The following is a 7,500-nucleotide window of genomic DNA, read 5'->3' as shown; positions in this document are numbered from 1 at the left end:
TTTCGCCCAGCGTGCTAACGTTTCTGCCAGCTCGCTGCTTTAAGTAAAGAACTTATATTGTCCTTGCGAGAGGCGGGTTTTTTGCCAGGTCCTCTTCTTATTTCTTGTCATATTATTTCAACTCACGTGGTACTTATAGTCCATCAGCATTAGCGGGATCCTAAACGGCTCCCAGTCTCTTGCTACAGTGTTCTCGGCATTACAAGATAGAATTTGGATTCACAATACACTCACCTGAATCAGATAATGCAAATCAAGTCGTTTCACACTCTGGCAATTCCACAAATTTTTCGCTCTATGTCACTTCATTTTTTTGATCTTTTTATCGACCCCAAAATGATAGAAGCCAAAGAGTTAACATAGATTAACATCAACGAGATTTGAACGCAGAGCTCGACCAAGCAGAATAAAATGCGCTCCGACAAATTCTGCCGATTCACCGCATTGAAAAATTGATGTCGGTGTCGTAAATATTAGAAAATATATAGAAAGAAAATAATGATTTATTCTTATCTTAACCATTTTCTCCTGATTGAATTAGTCACCTTTACCATTTTTGATCAAAAATAATTATACATGGAAAAATGGTTCTTAAAAATATTAGCCTGGAAATGTGTTATTTATCTGCAAGATCTTGTGGCACGGCCGAACATAGATGGAAATATTATTACAACCTAGAAACACAGTGATACAACAGTAGTGAATTTGTACCCGTAACCCATTAGGTGATAATGTTATTGTGTCTTATCTCAGCCAATCAACCATTTCGTCTTTTATGAAAGCAATACACTGGGTAATAAGTTCTTTGATTTGTCTGAATATATTAGAAACATTCTTCTGTTTATTGTTATTATTATTATCGGAACTTAATGGAAAGTTTTATATTAAATTAACCTGAACAATAAAGTTCACACGTTAAAACTATGCCAGTCTGGTGAGTCGGTGAAATGATACTGCACACAGCGGTTGGATGATCAATTTGGTGTTGCACTCTATGTGATGTTATAGAGCAATAAGCATGGAGCTATGTGTTAACACCTACCATTACCTGATTGGTTCCAGCGTTTATGGCATTATCTTCCTCGTTGCGCTATATTTCCACGAATAAGGTATCGCTTGGTACACACACAAACACAAACACACACACACACACGCGCGCGCACACCCACCCACATACACTCCAAGCACACATATATACAAAATGCATACCGATTAATACATACATACATGTATATATATATATATATATATACATACATACGCATATACACAAGTATATATGCACATGTAAATAGATATGGATCTATATATACTTGTATAAATATCGTTCTTTATATATATGTATATATATATATATATATATATATATATATATATATATATATATATGTATGTATGTATACATACACACACACAACTATATATATATATATATATATATATGTATGTATACATACATACACACACACACAACTATATATATATATATATATATATATATATATAGGATATATGTATATATGTATGGAAGGGAAAAGAGAAATATAGAAGAATGAAGTGGGCAGACATAGATAGATAGATAGATAGATAGAGGCAGGTAGAGTGAGAGAGGTGAGAAAGGTATATGAAATATTAACTAAAACAGCTAATTAAATTAGATTAACACCTGTCTTGGAAGCGTAATTAAACAGAAATATTCTCTAGGAGCAAGAATTGCAGTGATGGAGGAGATTAATTAGGTGGCGACTGGTGATTGGTTGAATTGCAATAAGGAATTCTTGCCACATTGGTGTGTGACTTCATTATAGCGATAATTACATTTTCATATGTTCTTGGTCAAGACATTTAACACTGTTTGGCTAAGGTTATCGACATCACCATCAGCATCATTATCACCGACGTCATCGTCATGATCGTCATAATCAATCCCTATCGTTATCCCCATCATCATCATTATCGTCATCGTCGTAATCCTTGCAATTATCGCTACCGCCATCATTCGTTTAGCCTTTTCCTCAACACATCCTCACCATCACCACCGACATCGGCGTCTTCCTTCTCCTCCACCATCCCCAAACGGCTACCACTTCCACCACTACGAAATGATACCATCGCTGCCGCCGCCGCCACTGCAGCAAGCACCACTACCACCATTACAACTGCTGCTGCTACAGATACTTCTAGAATTACTTGTACTACTAACGCATGTACCACTACTACTCTTACTGACCCTCGAAAAGATGAATGTCAAAGTTAAATTCGGCAGTATTTGAACTCAAACCGTTAAGAGTCGGAAGAAATAGCTTTAAGCCTTATGCCTAGTGTTCCAACGGTTCTGCCATCTCGGTTCATTTTGAGGTAAATTGCAACATTTATGTCTTGTTATTTTGTTCTGGCCATCCATGTCAGCCGAAGTGAATTTTGCTTTTTATATTTTCGGAGGTTCATAAAATAAAATGTCTGTTAAATAATGGAACTCGATATAATCGTCTCACTTCTTCTCTGCTCAAAGTCACTGACCTTGTGTATAAATTGGAGTCAAGGTTTGGCACGAGGCCAGCAGTTCTATTGTAGAACTATTGTAGCATGTATCTTCTCCTTGCCTTCAAAATATTGATGGTAAATCGTTAATGTTCTTTCATACTATTTCTGACAATGGAGATTATTCGAGGTTCAAACTTCGAATGAGTGCTAAGTACTTCATCCAAAATCAGAACAAAAAAAAAACTTACATATTCACTTTTGTTTCGTTGTGCATTAGTACATGCAACTAGCGCACAGAATACGCAAGAAGTCTTAGAAAAATGGTCACACTAAAACCTCTTTGTGAGTTGCAGAGTAATTTGTAAAATTAACATCAAAATATAAGCATGTTGACTAACATTTTTTATGATTGTTTCCTATTTTTTTCTTTATTGATTAATTTGATATTTCATTATTTAGAGAGAAGCAGTCAATGGTGTTTCTTAATTTTTGCCATTAAAAAAACTTAAAAGATGATTAGGAAGGATTTGTGAGAGAACATCAGATAATTCTAGAAGGTCGGAGAAATTATGTAGTTACATCACACCTTGTTTGTCGCTTGCCATTAAGGTTGCAGCATTCTACATTCCTAATCTGCGTGCTAAATTACTTTGTATGTGTATCTGTGTTTATGTGTGTTGTTACTTTGGCGTAAATCTACACTAATCAAAAAGAAAACGGTTATGCTTTCCTTATATTTAATGCAGTAACACGGATAATTGGTATCTGATAGAAGGCCTTGTGTGGCGGTAATTGTTCAAGCTTCCCGTCAAGGTGATCTTTACATTTTATCATTATAAACAAATTACTGGCGAGCTGGCAGAAACGTTAGCACGCCGGGCGAAATGCTTCGCGGTATTTCGTCTGTCTTTATTCTTTGAGTTCAAATTCCGCCGAGTTCGACTTTGCCTTTTATCATTTCGCGGTCGATAAATTAAGTACCAGTAGCATACTAGGTCGATCTAATCGACTGGACCCCTCGCCCAAACATTTGGACCATGTGCTTAGAATAGAAAAGAATGAATACGCTGCTGGTGAGAGAATGGCCCAGAGCCGGATTACGCTGCTCATTATCCTCCGTGCTGATAACCGACACGCTACGTTTGTCAAGCGTGTATTTCTACTTATAGTTTTCTGATTTTCCTAATAATTTTTTCATGATATCTTCGCCAAATTAAAGGAGCGACCAGTCTTGGCACTATTGAATAATCTCTTTTCCTGTTAGGAGCATGGCAATTCAGTGCCTTTTGATGAGAAATTGGTTTTAATGCGGACACCAATGTTCATACCAGTAATCACAGCGAATTGTTGTGTGCAGCAACCAAATAGACAAGTTAGGGATCAAGTTTAACCACCAAACACATGATGATTCTTTTCAAGAGCTTCCGAAATGCCATCTACAATATTTCATGCACAAATATTTAATTGACACGAAACAAGGATAGGAGAAATGCGATGATAACCGAAAACACTTCGTTACGTTGTCAAGATTCTTACCCACGAAATCATGCGGTAACAGCACACTAAGTATATATCAACTGAAATCCGATAATCTCTTATAACTGACCCAGTGTCAAAGGATCTGTCGCTACAATCATAGAGGAAACCTCTCTTTTCATTTTATCGCTAAAGTTCAACTGGATTGGTTAGAAGTGAAATTCGTTTATTTTAGAGGCGCTTTTAATATTCGATATTAGAAAATGTAATAAATATAGCGGTTCTCAATTTCAATTCCTTTCTGCAAAGTTTACATTTATAGTGCCATTCATGTCAAGTGAGATGACACATACACATATATATTTAAACATATACATATATCCATACATTTATATATTCGTATATATCTGTGTGTGCGTATACCCATGTGTATGAATATATACATATATATGTATATGTAATAGATTATCTTATATCATATAATATTATACGCGTGTATATATATATATATATATATATATATATATATATATATATATATATATATATATATATATATTGTTGTATGTATGTATGAATAAAATGCACTAAACGGATCACTTTCATTTTCACTCAATCTGGGTATCGAGCCAACTAAATGTAGGCCTATAAAACCATCAACTTTAATACGTAACACTCTGTTAATCCTTTCATCTCTGGTTAGTAACACGCGTCCTTGTGAATGAGTGAATGTAAGTATACATTTGAGTGTGCAAATAATATATATATATATATATATATATATATATATATATATATATATATATGCGTTTAAGTATATGTGTGCGTGTGTGTGTTTAAACAACGACGTATATACAGGTATGACACATACAGACATATAGTCATCTATGCATACAAATATTTCAGTTAGTCTCAGGCAGAAATGCTAAGGACGTCTTCAAATGTGTACATTTAATATAATTAATTGGAATCGGTTTAGAAATCTAGGGAGTTAGATTTACAATGTGACAGAACTCACGTGAAAATGTATGTATATATAGACATGTGTATGTGTATATATGTATATATATACACACGGATACATTTACCAAAATTACACAAAGATATCTTGATATACTAAAGAGTAAATTTATTCAAACAAATCGCCATTGGCTTCATCCACGGCCTCCAGAAGACTTCGGAGTCTCCCGCAACTTTTCTGGATGGTTTCCTTGTTTAAGATGGTGGATGCTGCAAATAATCCTTGCCTTCAGGTCATCTTTGATTTTACAAGTAGTTTTGTAGTTCTGTCGCTCAACTGCGCCCCACACATAATAATCATGGGGGTTGCAGTCTGGGAAATTAGGTGGCCAGATGTTAGGGGTGATGTGGTCGCAAAAACTGCTTGGCAGCCATAACTGGGCTCTCCTGCTTGTGTGGCATGATGCCGCCATCTGTTGCCATCCATCAATCTTCGTACATGTCGTGAGATTACACTATTCCAAACACTCTGAATTGCTCGTATCGGAGCTTCCGGCCCGGATGCCAAGCATTACAGCATGTCATTTCCAAACCTGGCAGAGTGAATTGCATCATGATGCTGTTTTTCTCACAGACGTTGCCCAAGGGATCTTTCTACACTCTGTAGTCGACAAAATTTACCTATCGCAGGCTGTATATATGTTATTTATCGAGAGACAGAGTTAAATTCATGTTGATTGATACATAGAAAGATCGATGGATATGTTGATGTATAGTTAGATAACTACATAAATAACATAACTGAATTATAAATCTATTTATTTAATGAACTTAATATAGGTTATGAGATTCATTTTAAGTTTAAATTAGATCGAGTGCGAACAATTGTGTCCGCTTTTCGTAATTGTCAAGGAATCAGTGCATTTATTAAGTGAAACTATTTTGTATTTATGTATGGAAAAAAATATATATATAGATATAATCACGACCATTATACACATCAGCAATAAAAAAGCTTTGACGTATTGTCTGAACATTATCGTATATTGCTCTCTCTCTCTCTCTCTCTCTCTCTCTCTATCTCTCTCTCTCTCTCTCTCTCTCTCTCTCTCTCTCTCTCTCTCTCTCTCTCTCTCCCCGACTCTCTCTTTCTCTTTCGCCCTCACTTATTCACTTTTATTTTTATATTTCAAGACAAAAATAACAAATATTTATTGAGGTTGTCTGAAGGAAAATTGTTGCCTTTTAAACAAAGTTAAATGTATTACACGGCTATTTCGCTTTCACCCTTTAGGGAATTCGAAATATTAAAACATATTTAAATTTACTACGTAAAAAAAAACAGTTATAAATGTTTATTAAAGAAAGCAAAACGAATTATTGATAATTTCCCAACACTCTTCTCCCTATTTTGATGTCTGACATATATTATATTCACGAAAATCTAACAAAAATATAACAAAAATATAACAATTATGAACAATATCATATTTGAAAGGCCATATGTCCACATTTATTTGTAAATAGACGAGCGCAGATTTCATTTTGGATTCTTAAAAAGTGTACGTGTTGATTAAAGTGCTTTATACATTTAAATACCTCGGAATTGTCAACTGTAATTGGTTTGACACCGTAACCTATCGATTTAGAAAGACAAGAAATGTGTCATATATGATTTAGAGGATTAAGTCCGTTACACGAATAAAGATTCTCTTTAAGATTAATGCATTCTAGTCCTGTCGTTGCACATACATGTACTGATGAAGGTAAATTTAACATTATTTCTATTAAAATATGATATTTCTACAGATGTTACTTGTCTGATTCTTCAGAAAGTGTTTATCTAATAAGGAAAAGAATCATTTGGCGATAGGTGAACAGATATTATGACGGAATGGTACATTAAACCAAATTATTCGCTGTTTTCTATTTATAGCTGTCTGAAAATTCATATCCCTATATGATTCGATTGAACGCTTCATTGAAGTGGTTAATTATTCGATTATTATTATTGTTGTTGTTGTTGCTAATAATAATAAAGATAATAATATTAGAGGAAGCATTTAATCGTTTCTACGTTCATTTCCAAATTATGTATTAAATCTGACGCGTGATATTAGGATGCATGTATGCCTAAAAAATTTTCATTTCCCTTCTTAGAAGGTGAGCATACGTCTGTCCTTAAGACTTTTATATTATACCTGAGAAAATTAACAAATTGTAAATTCATTTAAGACTTATTTTAGATAGACAAATTGATAGAAAGTTATGGATATCGGGGTAAAGTTACAGGGGTAGATTAATACAGAGTGTGAGACGTATGTATATGCGTGTATGCATGTATGTATGCATATATGTATGTATATACATATATATATACGTGTGTGTGTATCAATAAAGCTATATCACTGTATACATTCGTACAAAGCCACCCCACCCCACACACTCACATACACAAGCACGCACATACACACAAATCTATAATAGGTATAACGAATTTATTAGCAGAAAACGATTATGGATTTATTACTAGGGAGACAGAACGACTGTCAATATCACGTACATATACCTAAATACCTA

General features: G+C 34.4%; 1 long non-coding RNA gene across 1 annotated transcript in view; it reads left to right on the top strand.

The window, feature by feature from the left end:
* The window catches only part of LOC128250084 (uncharacterized), a 24,877-nt gene that overhangs the window by 4,124 nt on the left and 13,253 nt on the right, over positions 1-7,500 (top strand). The window lies entirely within an intron of this gene.

The sequence above is a fragment of the Octopus bimaculoides genome, chromosome 19, assembly GCF_046866305.1.
Source record: "Octopus bimaculoides isolate indiv1 chromosome 19, ASM4686630v1, whole genome shotgun sequence".
Classification (NCBI taxonomy): domain Eukaryota; kingdom Metazoa; phylum Mollusca; class Cephalopoda; order Octopoda; family Octopodidae; genus Octopus; species Octopus bimaculoides.
Note: the sequence above shows the minus strand (reverse complement) of the source record. Positions and strands in the feature narration are given on the sequence as shown.